Below are 12,410 nucleotides of genomic sequence, written 5' to 3' on the forward strand. Positions count from 1 at the left end.
CTTTCCGTACCGCTACATTCACTCCTTTTATATATACGGTCATTTTATAATTATTTAAACAATGTACATACACTCGTAGTACGATGAGACATAAATTAAATAATTTTACATTTCGTATAGCGTTTAATAGCACGTAAGACGCGTTAGATAAAATAGTTCTCAATCAACCATCATCGATCGATAATGCCAACAAGAAGGACCTTTGAAAGGACAATGTGACCACCTCAGTCTCCTTTCGTACTTCAAGGAATAAACGTCGAAATGCACTCTCCCCGTACGACTACATTTAATCATCTTACAGATACGACTTTTAACTAATTATATAAAAAGTATACGATATACGCGAGATGCGATAAAACAATATAAAATATTACATATTAAAAAGAGAGAAACGAGAGAGAAACTTAAAATAATTCTAATCTAAAATGTACTTTATACTTAAAATTTTATCTCGCGGTTGTTGGCCTTGTGCAGCAAAAACATAAACAGCCCATCGATTAAATTTAATAATTACCGAGTTAGTTTCTAGTAGCACTACGAACATTGCACATCGGCTCTTTCCTTTTATACACGCGCAAAACTTATAAATTAATAATTGCGATAACTTCATAATTATTTAAGCAATCTTTAATGTACGCAAGAGAGAATAAAGTAATGTTTAAACAATAGTACATTTATTTAAACATTAAAATGACTGAATAACGCGAGGGGGTTAGAATAATTTTAATATAATCTTCTATTACTTAAAAATTTTCATTTCGGAGCAGTTGCCTCGTGTAATATAAACATAAACGCACTTTTTCACGACTTTGACAGTTCGAGACATAGTTTTCTCTTGCACTCTGACCTGTGCACATCGTGATTCACTTTTATAAATGCTAAAGCCTTTAAATTAATATTTTCGGTAATATTATAATTATTTAAACGGTTTTTATTGCATGCGAGATAGAATAGAGTAATATTTAAACGATATTACATTTATTTAAACATTAAAAAGTCTGAATCTCTCGCGGGACTTAAAATAATTTTAATATAAACTCCTGTTACATTAAAATTTTGATTTCGGAGTAGTTGCCTCGTGTAATATAAACATAAACGCACTTTTTCACGACTTTGACAGTTCGAGACTTAGTTTTCTCTTGCACTCTGACCTGTGCACATCGCTATCCTCTTTTCTAAACGCTAAAGCTTATAAATTAATATTTTCGGTAATACTATAATTATTTAAACGATTTTTATTGCATGCGGGATAGAAGAGGGTAATATTTAAACAATAGTACATTTATTTAAACGTTAAAATTTCTAAATCTCGGTTACCGAATCATTTCTCCTTTGTCTTTTGACGAGTAAACATCTAAAGTGTCTTAGGATGTTTTCGCTGCAAGTGTCAACGATTATTAAGGTAAATATATTTTTATATCTTACGTTTCTTCAATAATTTATGCAGTTTCTTATTATAACGGTGATATTAATAATTTTGCTTTTATTTTGTTGTTTCAGAACGTCTTTGCAATCGCTCGGGAAGTAATAATATTTGTATCGTTTAAATATATATAAATATTTGTATCGCTTAAATATGAATATCGCGAAGTAGAAGCAGTGTTCGTTCGTTCGCGTTTCGCGATTTAAAAAGCAAAAGTTTTTGCAACGTCTGCGTGCAATGCAGTCGTTAGAGTCAGTGTTTGTTCGCAAACTTTATTAATTTTTTAACAGTAGTATAGGCTGTATTTATAAAAGACAGTAGAGTTCCGCGAAGTAAATTCAGTGACCGTTCGTTAAAAAATAACTATCGCGCAATAGATTCAGTGCATCATTGAAGAGATTCTTGTTCAACTTCGATATCGACCTACCTAATTTTCAACCACATGCGAATCGTCCACTCTCAATTTCGATCTGAACGTGTGTTTTGGAGCCATCGCAGAAATTCTTAAGTAGTGAGTTAACTTTTAAATCCCTCCAATCACTCAATCATGTCGAGGACGAAAGGTCCGAATCGGCACGGGTGATTGGTTGTAATTAATTAGTAGAAGAGCATTGAGTGACCACGAGTATATTTCTTCGGAGATTTACTTGTGAATGGTTTCTTATTTTTTCATTTATTTATTAGATCAGGATAGAGTCTTCTTGTTCAAACGCGTTTATAATTATTTGAGATTTTGAATATTTTAATACATTTTTAAATATTTTACTCGCACGGAAATAAGAAAAGAATCGATATTCATAAGTTTTAATAAAGAACGAGCAAGAAGACACTCGCGATGGACAGTCTCTGGATTACAAACGAAACTGTGGATGATTTTATTACAAAAATTAAAATATTCGTTTGTAAGAATGAACGTCCAAGGGTTTACTTTATATTTTTAAATAATTATTAATTAAATATTTAATCAATTTGAATTGATACAAGAAAAGTCTCGATAGAGTCATTGGTTTTGAAAGAGTAAAATCGAGTAGAATGATTGCTAAAAAACAAAGAGACGTAGTCCGTAAGCCTAGATGATAAATTAATTAATTTTTAGCTCGGGATTTTCAGCAATTAATATACTATTATCTAATTTCTAATTTTTTATAATTAATATCTAATTTCTCCGACGCTGCGAAAAAGTATCTTTCGAAAGGATAATAAGTTTTCAGATGCGTTAGGGTTGTATTAGGGTTTTCATTCATATCTTAGAATTTGGAATCAAATTTTGTCGTTACAGTTTTAGAGTGATAATCGATTAGGTTGAGGCACGAAGCAAAGAAGAGGCTATATGCCGAAGACAACATGTCGCTCAAGAGGACAACTATTAGGCTATTGAGTTATTTTCGAAGGTCCGCTAGGAACTTTCGAGAATGGCTCTTAGTTTTACCATGTTGTCACTCAAAATGCTCTTATGGTGACGGGTGTAGGGGTGTAAATTTAAAAAACTGAGACGAAGTCACTTTCCGTAAATAATATTCCCACATTGCCACGCGTACGCAAATAGGATTATTTCATATTTTATGTCTTTTTAATATTTAACTTTTTTTCAAAACTTAATTGAATTTATGATTCTAGTTTCATAAAATCAAATTTTACGTTAAAGTCGATTAATAAATTTTCCAGATTTTTTCTTTTCTAAAGTTCAATTCAATTCATAATTTTATTTTAATAAAATCGAGTTCTGTATTAAAATCATATATCTACGAAATGTACAAGTAATAGAATATTTCTTTAAGAGAAAATAATATTTTTTTAGATATTTCATTTTTTTTTGTTAATTAATCTTTTACTTTTGTTAAGTTTAATTAAATTAAATCCAGAATTTTATCGTTCGTATAATTAATATACATACGTACATATACGTTTTTCTTTCCTTATTTCTTTTCAGCTATTTCCAGGTCATGGGATCGACAAGGAATAATTAATAAAGAAGATTATCTTAACATTTAAATAATGTACGATGTACGTAAATTATAATTAATTAATATTTAAACAACAGAATATTCTTAACAACGTTATACAGATCATATGCATGTACTACTATATACTATTGATTAATAGATATACTATCGATTTAAAATTGAAACGCAAAGAAAATTCTCTTCGCTGTCATTACTATTTATTCTAATTTACTCTCATCAATTATCCTTTATATATCTCGGTTGGGACCCATGGGATGGGCCCATGGGTGAGGGCCTCTGTGCGGTTTGCTGTCTCAGCATCGTGTGGAGTTGTTTCTCTTTTCTTCTCTTTCTGGGGCTCTTTTTTCGTTCTCCGGCTCACTTTTCTATCTCATATTTTTCTTTTTTAATTATGTTTTAATTATGTTTTAATCATGTTTTATTTGTTTTTAATTATGTTTTATTTATGTTCTATTTATGTTTTATTTATATTTTATTTATGCTTTTAATTATGTTTTTAATTATGTTTCGAATATATTCTTATTAATAATGATTTATAAGCTTTAGGTAGGACCCATGGGATGGTGCAGGCAGCTTTTCCAGCATCGTGCAGAGCTGCTCCTTTTTTGTTTTTTTTTCTAGCTCTCTTATTTATTTATCTATGTTTATTTTCTATTTATAATCAATATTATATTATAATATTTATATAAAGTATCGGTATCGTGGAACGCAGATTTTAGAGTAGAGTCATCGTTAGCCCGTGGGTCTCTATATGCAGCAACTTCCGCGTAGTGAGACCTGGATCGGTATTACTTGCAAAGTCTAATTCTAAATCATATAACATAAATATTATCGAGCGAATGGCTGCATGTCTTTATCCGATTTAAAAATCTTTTCTTTTCGTATCTTGCTAGACGTTAATGTACTTTTATTTTACTTAGCTAATTATGTTAGAATACATAAAGATAAGATTAGACATAAAAGAATTCTTAAATAATTTCTTAATTTTATAGAAAAATATATTGAAAAGTTTTTAATTGTCTTAATAATTAAATTAAACAATATTACATTTCGTAAAGCGTTATAAAGCTCTTAAAACGCGTTAGATAAAGTAGCTGTCTTTCGCTCATTGTTGTTCGATATTTTTAAGAAGAAGGAACACTGGAAGGGCGATACGAGATACTACGGCAGCTTCCTTTCGTACTACGAGATCTAAACGTAGAAATGAAATATTTCCTTACCGCTAAATTCTATCGTCTTATAGATACGATTATTTTATAATTATTTAAACAATGTACAATGCACTCGGAGTATGATGAGACAGTAATTAAACAATATAGGAATTCGTAAAGCGTCGTAAAGCTCGTAAGGCGTTTTATATAAAATAGATCTCATTCACTTTTTGTCGATCGATAATGCCAACAAAGAAGGAGCATTGGAAGGACGATACGGGATACCACGTCAGCCTCCTTTCGTACTACGGAGAGTAAATGTCGAAATGAAATTTTTTCGTACCTCTATATTCAATCGTCTTATAGATATGTCTGTTTTTATAATTTCAAAAACCCGTGGGTTTCCATGTGCAGCAACTTCCACTTAGTGAGTACTGTGCCGATATTACTTGCAGAGTCTAATTCTAAATCATATAGCGGAAGTGTTACAGAGCGAATGGCTGCATATTGTGATTTTTCCATTATCTTTTCCATCTAATTCCAACTAAACATTAACGTATACCCTTTCTACATTGCTAAGAACTTCAAATAAATAAAAGATTTAACGTGGAAAAGAAGAAGATTATAAAGAAAATAAAGGAATGTTGGAAGATGCGACGTAGCCGATGCAGCTGATAACGAAAGTTGGACATCTCGGAGATCCCTGCATTCTGTTAAAATCAGAGTGGAATATTGCAGTTAAATTTTTCCCTATCGAAAGAAAACGATACGACGATCTTTAGAGATTATTGTCTTTTTATAGTAGCGAACAACAATCGATTCATCAGCTTCGAACATAGTTGCGACTTCGTTCGGAAACTGGAAAGTAGAGAGAATATTATTAATATCATCATTATAATACGAAAGCATTGAAAATATTTTTAATGTTTGGTGTAAAAATATGTATATGTAATGTTCAGAGACACAGAATATTGCTTATTTAATAAAAGTAATATATAATCAGTTTATGCGCATCATCTACCGTGAACGTTGCCGCAAAGTCGCCGGAGCACACCTTGTTTGCAATTTCTCTCCATCATCCAACGTGTTAAAATATTAAATTATATCAACACTTTTAATTATACAAACTTTTACAGTACGTCCATTCGTTCGCCATTTCTTCTCAAGATAAATTTTATAATTACCTGCCGTAGTTACGTTCTTACATTGTAGTGCATATTTCTATTACTAATATCAAAATAATTATTATCGCGTAAATATTATTACCAATATCCCTATTGTTATTATTATTATGCGAATTATTATGATTACAGTTTACAAAAAACATTGTTTATATTGTTTTCACTATAACGAATAAACTTATGAAAGCAACTATCATTATTGGATTCTATTTGGCACGCGTAGGAGTTACGTCTAATTCTAGCAAACTTACTAGCTGTTTCCTAGTTACGTTGTCTGTTCGTCTAATACATGCTAGATAAAAAAAGATCTACCATAAAAGCTAGTTAAAAAAAAAATAAAAAAAAAAGTTTGCGTACCAGTTGCGTCAGGGTTAGCTCCGAGTTGCGTCTGGTGACGTCCTAGAAGCGTAAGGGTTAAGACTGTCGTTGCGTCTGGTTGTATTTAAAAGTTGTGTCTGGTTGCGACAGCAGTAGCGTCTGGTTACGTCCGAGTAGCGTCAGGGTAGCGACTGACGTTGCGTCTGGTTGTCTTTAAAAGTTGTGTCTGGTTGCGACTGTAGTTGCGTCTGGTTACGTCCGAGTAGCGTCAGGGTAGCGACTGACGTTGCGTCTGGTAGTGTTTAAAAGTCGTGTCTGGTTGCGACTGCAGTTGCGTCTGGTTACGTCCGAGTTGCGTCAGGGTAGCGACTGACGTTGCGTCTGGTGGTATTTAAAAGTTGTGTCTGGTTGCGACTGCAGTTGCGTCTGGTTACGTCCGAGTAGCGTCAGGGTAGCGACTGACGTTGCTTCTGGTAGTGTTTAAAAGTTGTGTCTGGTTGCGACTGTAGTTGCGTCTGGTTACGTCCGAGTAGCGTCAGGGTAGCGACTGACGTTGCTTCTGGTAGTGTTTAAAAGTTGTGTCTGGTTGCGACTGTAGTTGCGTCTGGTTACGTCCGAGTAGCGTCAGGGTAGCGACTGACGTTGCGTCTGGAAGTGTTTAAAAGTAGTGTCTGGTTGCGACTGCAGTTGCGTCTGGTTACGTCCGAGTAGCGTCAGGGTAGCGACTGACGTTGCTTCTGGTAGTGTTTAAAAGTTGTGTCTGGTTGCGACAGCAGTAGCGTCTGGTTACGTCCGAGTAGCGTCAGGGTAGCGACTGACGTTGCGTCTGGTGGTCTTTAAAAGTTGTGTCTGGTTGCGACTGCAGTTGCGTCTGGTTACGTCCGAGTAGCGTCAGGGTAGCGACTGACGTTGCGTCTGGTGGTCTTTAAAAGTTGTGTCTGGTTGCGACTGCAGTTGCGTCTGGTTACGTCCGAGTAGCGTCAGGGTAGCGACTGACGTTGCGTCTGGTTGTCTTTAAAAGTTGCGTCTGGTTGCGTCTGGTTGCGTCAGGGTTGCGTCAGGGTTGCGTCAGGGTTGCGTCAGGGTTGCGTCAGGGTTGCGTCAGGGTTGCGTCAGGGTTGCGTCAGGGTTGCGTCAGGGTTGCGTCAGGGTTGCGTCAGGGTTGCGTCAGGGTTGCGTCAGGGTTGCGTCAGGGTTGCGTCAGGGTTGCGTCAGGGTTGCGTCAGGGTTGCGTCAGGGTTGCGTCAGGGTTGCGTCAGGGTTGCGTCAGGGTTGCGTCAGGGTTGCGTCAGGGTTGCGTCAGGGTTGCGTCAGGGTTGCGTCAGGGTTGCGTCAGGGTTGCGTCAGGGTTGCGTCAGGGTTGCGTCAGGGTTGCGTCAGGGTTGCGTCAGGGTTGCGTCAGGGTTGCGTCAGGGTTGCGTCAGGGTTGCGTCAGGGTTGCGTCAGGGTTGCGTCAGGGTTGCGTCAGGGTTGCGTCAGGGTTGCGTCAGGGTTGCGTCAGGGTTGCGTCAGGGTTGCGTCAGGGTTGCGTCAGGGTTGCGTCAGGGTTGCGTCAGGGTTGCGTCAGGGTTGCGTCAGGGTTGCGTCAGGGTTGCGTCAGGGTTGCGTCAGGGTTGCGTCAGGGTTGCGTCAGGGTTGCGTCAGGGTTGCGTCAGGGTTGCGTCAGGGTTGCGTCAGGGTTGCGTCAGGGTTGCGTCAGGGTTGCGTCAGGGTTGCGTCAGGGTTGCGTCAGGGTTGCGTCAGGGTTGCGTCAGGGTTGCGTCAGGGTTGCGTCAGGGTTGCGTCAGGGTTGCGTCAGGGTTGCGTCAGGGTTGCGTCAGGGTTGCGTCAGGGTTGCGTCAGGGTTGCGTCAGGGTTGCGTCAGGGTTGCGTCAGGGTTGCGTCAGGGTTGCGTCAGGGTCGCGTCAGGGTTGCGTCAGGGTTGCGTCAGGGTTGCGTCAGGGTTGCGTCAGGGTTGCGTCAGGGTTGCGTCAGGGTTGCGTCAGGGTTGCGTCAGGGTTGCGTCAGGGTTGCGTCAGGGTTGCGTCAGGGTTGCGTCAGGGTTGCGTCAGGGTTGCGTCAGGGTTGCGTCAGGGTTGCGTCAGGGTTGCGTCGGGGTTGCGTCAGGGTTGCGTCAGGGTTGCGTCAGGGTTGCGTCAGGGTTGCGTCAGGGTTGCGTCAGGGTTGCGTCAGGGTTGCGTCAGGGTTGCGTCAGGGTTGCGTCAGGGTTGCGTCAGGGTTGCGTCAGGGTTGCGTCAGGGTTGCGTCAGGGTTGCGTCAGGGTTGCGTCAGGGTTGCGTCAGGGTTGCGTCAGGGTTGCGTCAGGGTTGCGTCAGGGTTGCGTCAGGGTTGCGTCAGGGTTGCGTCAGGGTTGCGTCAGGGTTGCGTCAGGGTTGCGTCAGGGTTGCGTCAGGGTTGCGTCAGGGTTGCGTCAGGGTTGCGTCAGGGTTGCGTCAGGGTTGCGTCAGGGTTGCGTCAGGGTTGCGTCAGGGTTGCGTCAGGGTTGCGTCAGGGTTGCGTCAGGGTTGCGTCAGGGTTGCGTCAGGGTTGCGTCAGGGTTGCGTCAGGGTTGCGTCAGGGTTGCGTCAGGGTTGCGTCAGGGTTGCGTCAGGGTTGCGTCAGGGTTGCGTCAGGGTTGCGTCAGGGTTGCGTCAGGGTTGCGTCAGGGTTGCGTCAGGGTTGCGTCAGGGTTGCGTCAGGGTTGCGTCAGGGTTGCGTCAGGGTTGCGTCAGGGTTGCGTCAGGGTTGCGTCAGGGTTGCGTCAGGGTTGCGTCAGGGTTGCGTCAGGGTTGCGTCAGGGTTGCGTCAGGGTTGCGTCAGGGTTGCGTCAGGGTTGCGTCAGGGTTGCGTCAGGGTTGCGTCAGGGTTGCGTCAGGGTTGCGTCAGGGTTGCGTCAGGGTTGCGTCAGGGTTGCGTCAGGGTTGCGTCAGGGTTGCGTCAGGGTTGCGTCAGGGTTGCGTCAGGGTTGCGTCAGGGTTGCGTCAGGGTTGCGTCAGGGTTGCGTCAGGGTTGCGTCAGGGTTGCGTCAGGGTTGCGTCAGGGTTGCGTCAGGGTTGCGTCAGGGTTGCGTCAGGGTTGCGTCAGGGTTGCGTCAGGGTTGCGTCAGGGTTGCGTCAGGGTTGCGTCAGGGTTGCGTCAGGGTTGCGTCAGGGTTGCGTCAGGGTTGCGTCAGGGTTGCGTCAGGGTTGCGTCAGGGTTGCGTCAGGGTTGCGTCAGGGTTGCGTCAGGGTTGCGTCAGGGTTGCGTCAGGGTTGCGTCAGGGTTGCGTCAGGGTTGCGTCAGGGTTGCGTCAGGGTTGCGTCAGGGTTGCGTCAGGGTTGCGTCAGGGTTGCGTCAGGGTTGCGTCAGGGTTGCGTCAGGGTTGCGTCAGGGTTGCGTCAGGGTTGCGTCAGGGTTGCGTCAGGGTTGCGTCAGGGTTGCGTCAGGGTTGCGTCAGGGTTGCGTCAGGGTTGCGTCAGGGTTGCGTCAGGGTTGCGTCAGGGTTGCGTCAGGGTTGCGTCAGGGTTGCGTCAGGGTTGCGTCAGGGTTGCGTCAGGGTTGCGTCAGGGTTGCGTCAGGGTTGCGTCAGGGTTGCGTCAGGGTTGCGTCAGGGTTGCGTCAGGGTTGCGTCAGGGTTGCGTCAGGGTTGCGTCAGGGTTGCGTCAGGGTTGCGTCAGGGTTGCGTCAGGGTTGCGTCAGGGTTGCGTCAGGGTTGCGTCAGGGTTGCGTCAGGGTTGCGTCAGGGTTGCGTCAGGGTTGCGTCAGGGTTGCGTCAGGGTTGCGTCAGGGTTGCGTCAGGGTTGCGTCAGGGTTGCGTCAGGGTTGCGTCAGGGTTGCGTCAGGGTTGCGTCAGGGTTGCGTCAGGGTTGCGTCAGGGTTGCGTCAGGGTTGCGTCAGGGTTGCGTCAGGGTTGCGTCAGGGTTGCGTCAGGGTTGCGTCAGGGTTGCGTCAGGGTTGCGTCAGGGTTGCGTCAGGGTTGCGTCAGGGTTGCGTCAGGGTTGCGTCAGGGTTGCGTCAGGGTTGCGTCAGGGTTGCGTCAGGGTTGCGTCAGGGTTGCGTCAGGGTTGCGTCAGGGTTGCGTCAGGGTTGCGTCAGGGTTGCGTCAGGGTTGCGTCAGGGTTGCGTCAGGGTTGCGTCAGGGTTGCGTCAGGGTTGCGTCAGGGTTGCGTCAGGGTTGCGTCAGGGTTGCGTCAGGGTTGCGTCAGGGTTGCGTCAGGGTTGCGTCAGGGTTGCGTCAGGGTTGCGTCAGGGTTGCGTCAGGGTTGCGTCAGGGTTGCGTCAGGGTTGCGTCAGGGTTGCGTCAGGGTTGCGTCAGGGTTGCGTCAGGGTTGCGTCAGGGTTGCGTCAGGGTTGCGTCAGGGTTGCGTCAGGGTTGCGTCAGGGTTGCGTCAGGGTTGCGTCAGGGTTGCGTCAGGGTTGCGTCAGGGTTGCGTCAGGGTTGCGTCAGGGTTGCGTCAGGGTTGCGTCAGGGTTGCGTCAGGGTTGCGTCAGGGTTGCGTCAGGGTTGCGTCAGGGTTGCGTCAGGGTTGCGTCAGGGTTGCGTCAGGGTTGCGTCAGGGTTGCGTCAGGGTTGCGTCAGGGTTGCGTCAGGGTTGCGTCAGGGTTGCGTCAGGGTTGCGTCAGGGTTGCGTCAGGGTTGCGTCAGGGTTGCGTCAGGGTTGCGTCAGGGTTGCGTCAGGGTTGCGTCAGGGTTGCGTCAGGGTTGCGTCAGGGTTGCGTCAGGGTTGCGTCAGGGTTGCGTCAGGGTTGCGTCAGGGTTGCGTCAGGGTTGCGTCAGGGTTGCGTCAGGGTTGCGTCAGGGTTGCGTCAGGGTTGCGTCAGGGTTGCGTCAGGGTTGCGTCAGGGTTGCGTCAGGGTTGCGTCAGGGTTGCGTCAGGGTTGCGTCAGGGTTGCGTCAGGGTTGCGTCAGGGTTGCGTCAGGGTTGCGTCAGGGTTGCGTCAGGGTTGCGTCAGGGTTGCGTCAGGGTTGCGTCAGGGTTGCGTCAGGGTTGCGTCAGGGTTGCGTCAGGGTTGCGTCAGGGTTGCGTCAGGGTTGCGTCAGGGTTGCGTCAGGGTTGCGTCAGGGTTGCGTCAGGGTTGCGTCAGGGTTGCGTCAGGGTTGCGTCAGGGTTGCGTCAGGGTTGCGTCAGGGTTGCGTCAGGGTTGCGTCAGGGTTGCGTCAGGGTTGCGTCAGGGTTGCGTCAGGGTTGCGTCAGGGTTGCGTCAGGGTTGCGTCAGGGTTGCGTCAGGGTTGCGTCAGGGTTGCGTCAGGGTTGCGTCAGGGTTGCGTCAGGGTTGCGTCAGGGTTGCGTCAGGGTTGCGTCAGGGTTGCGTCAGGGTTGCGTCAGGGTTGCGTCAGGGTTGCGTCAGGGTTGCGTCAGGGTTGCGTCAGGGTTGCGTCAGGGTTGCGTCAGGGTTGCGTCAGGGTTGCGTCAGGGTTGCGTCAGGGTTGCGTCAGGGTTGCGTCAGGGTTGCGTCAGGGTTGCGTCAGGGTTGCGTCAGGGTTGCGTCAGGGTTGCGTCAGGGTTGCGTCAGGGTTGCGTCAGGGTTGCGTCAGGGTTGCGTCAGGGTTGCGTCAGGGTTGCGTCAGGGTTGCGTCAGGGTTGCGTCAGGGTTGCGTCAGGGTTGCGTCAGGGTTGCGTCAGGGTTGCGTCAGGGTTGCGTCAGGGTTGCGTCAGGGTTGCGTCAGGGTTGCGTCAGGGTTGCGTCAGGGTTGCGTCAGGGTTGCGTCAGGGTTGCGTCAGGGTTGCGTCAGGGTTGCGTCAGGGTTGCGTCAGGGTTGCGTCAGGGTTGCGTCAGGGTTGCGTCAGGGTTGCGTCAGGGTTGCGTCAGGGTTGCGTCAGGGTTGCGTCAGGGTTGCGTCAGGGTTGCGTCAGGGTTGCGTCAGGGTTGCGTCAGGGTTGCGTCAGGGTTGCGTCAGGGTTGCGTCAGGGTTGCGTCAGGGTTGCGTCAGGGTTGCGTCAGGGTTGCGTCAGGGTTGCGTCAGGGTTGCGTCAGGGTTGCGTCAGGGTTGCGTCAGGGTTGCGTCAGGGTTGCGTCAGGGTTGCGTCAGGGTTGCGTCAGGGTTGCGTCAGGGTTGCGTCAGGGTTGCGTCAGGGTTGCGTCAGGGTTGCGTCAGGGTTGCGTCAGGGTTGCGTCAGGGTTGCGTCAGGGTTGCGTCAGGGTTGCGTCAGGGTTGCGTCAGGTTTGCGTCAGGGTTGCGTCAGGGTTGCGTCAGGGTTGCGTCAGGGTTGCGTCAGGGTTGCGTCAGGGTTGCGTCAGGGTTGCGTCAGGGTTGCGTCAGGGTTGCGTCAGGGTTGCGTCAGGGTTGCGTCAGGGTTGCGTCAGGGTTGCGTCAGGGTTGCGTCAGGGTTGCGTCAGGGTTGCGTCAGGGTTGCGTCAGGGTTGCGTCAGGGTTGCGTCAGGGTTGCGTCAGGGTTGCGTCAGGGTTGCGTCA

Source organism: Vespa velutina, chromosome 20 (genome assembly GCF_912470025.1).
Source record: "Vespa velutina chromosome 20, iVesVel2.1, whole genome shotgun sequence".
NCBI classification, from domain to species: Eukaryota; Metazoa; Arthropoda; class Insecta; order Hymenoptera; family Vespidae; genus Vespa; species Vespa velutina.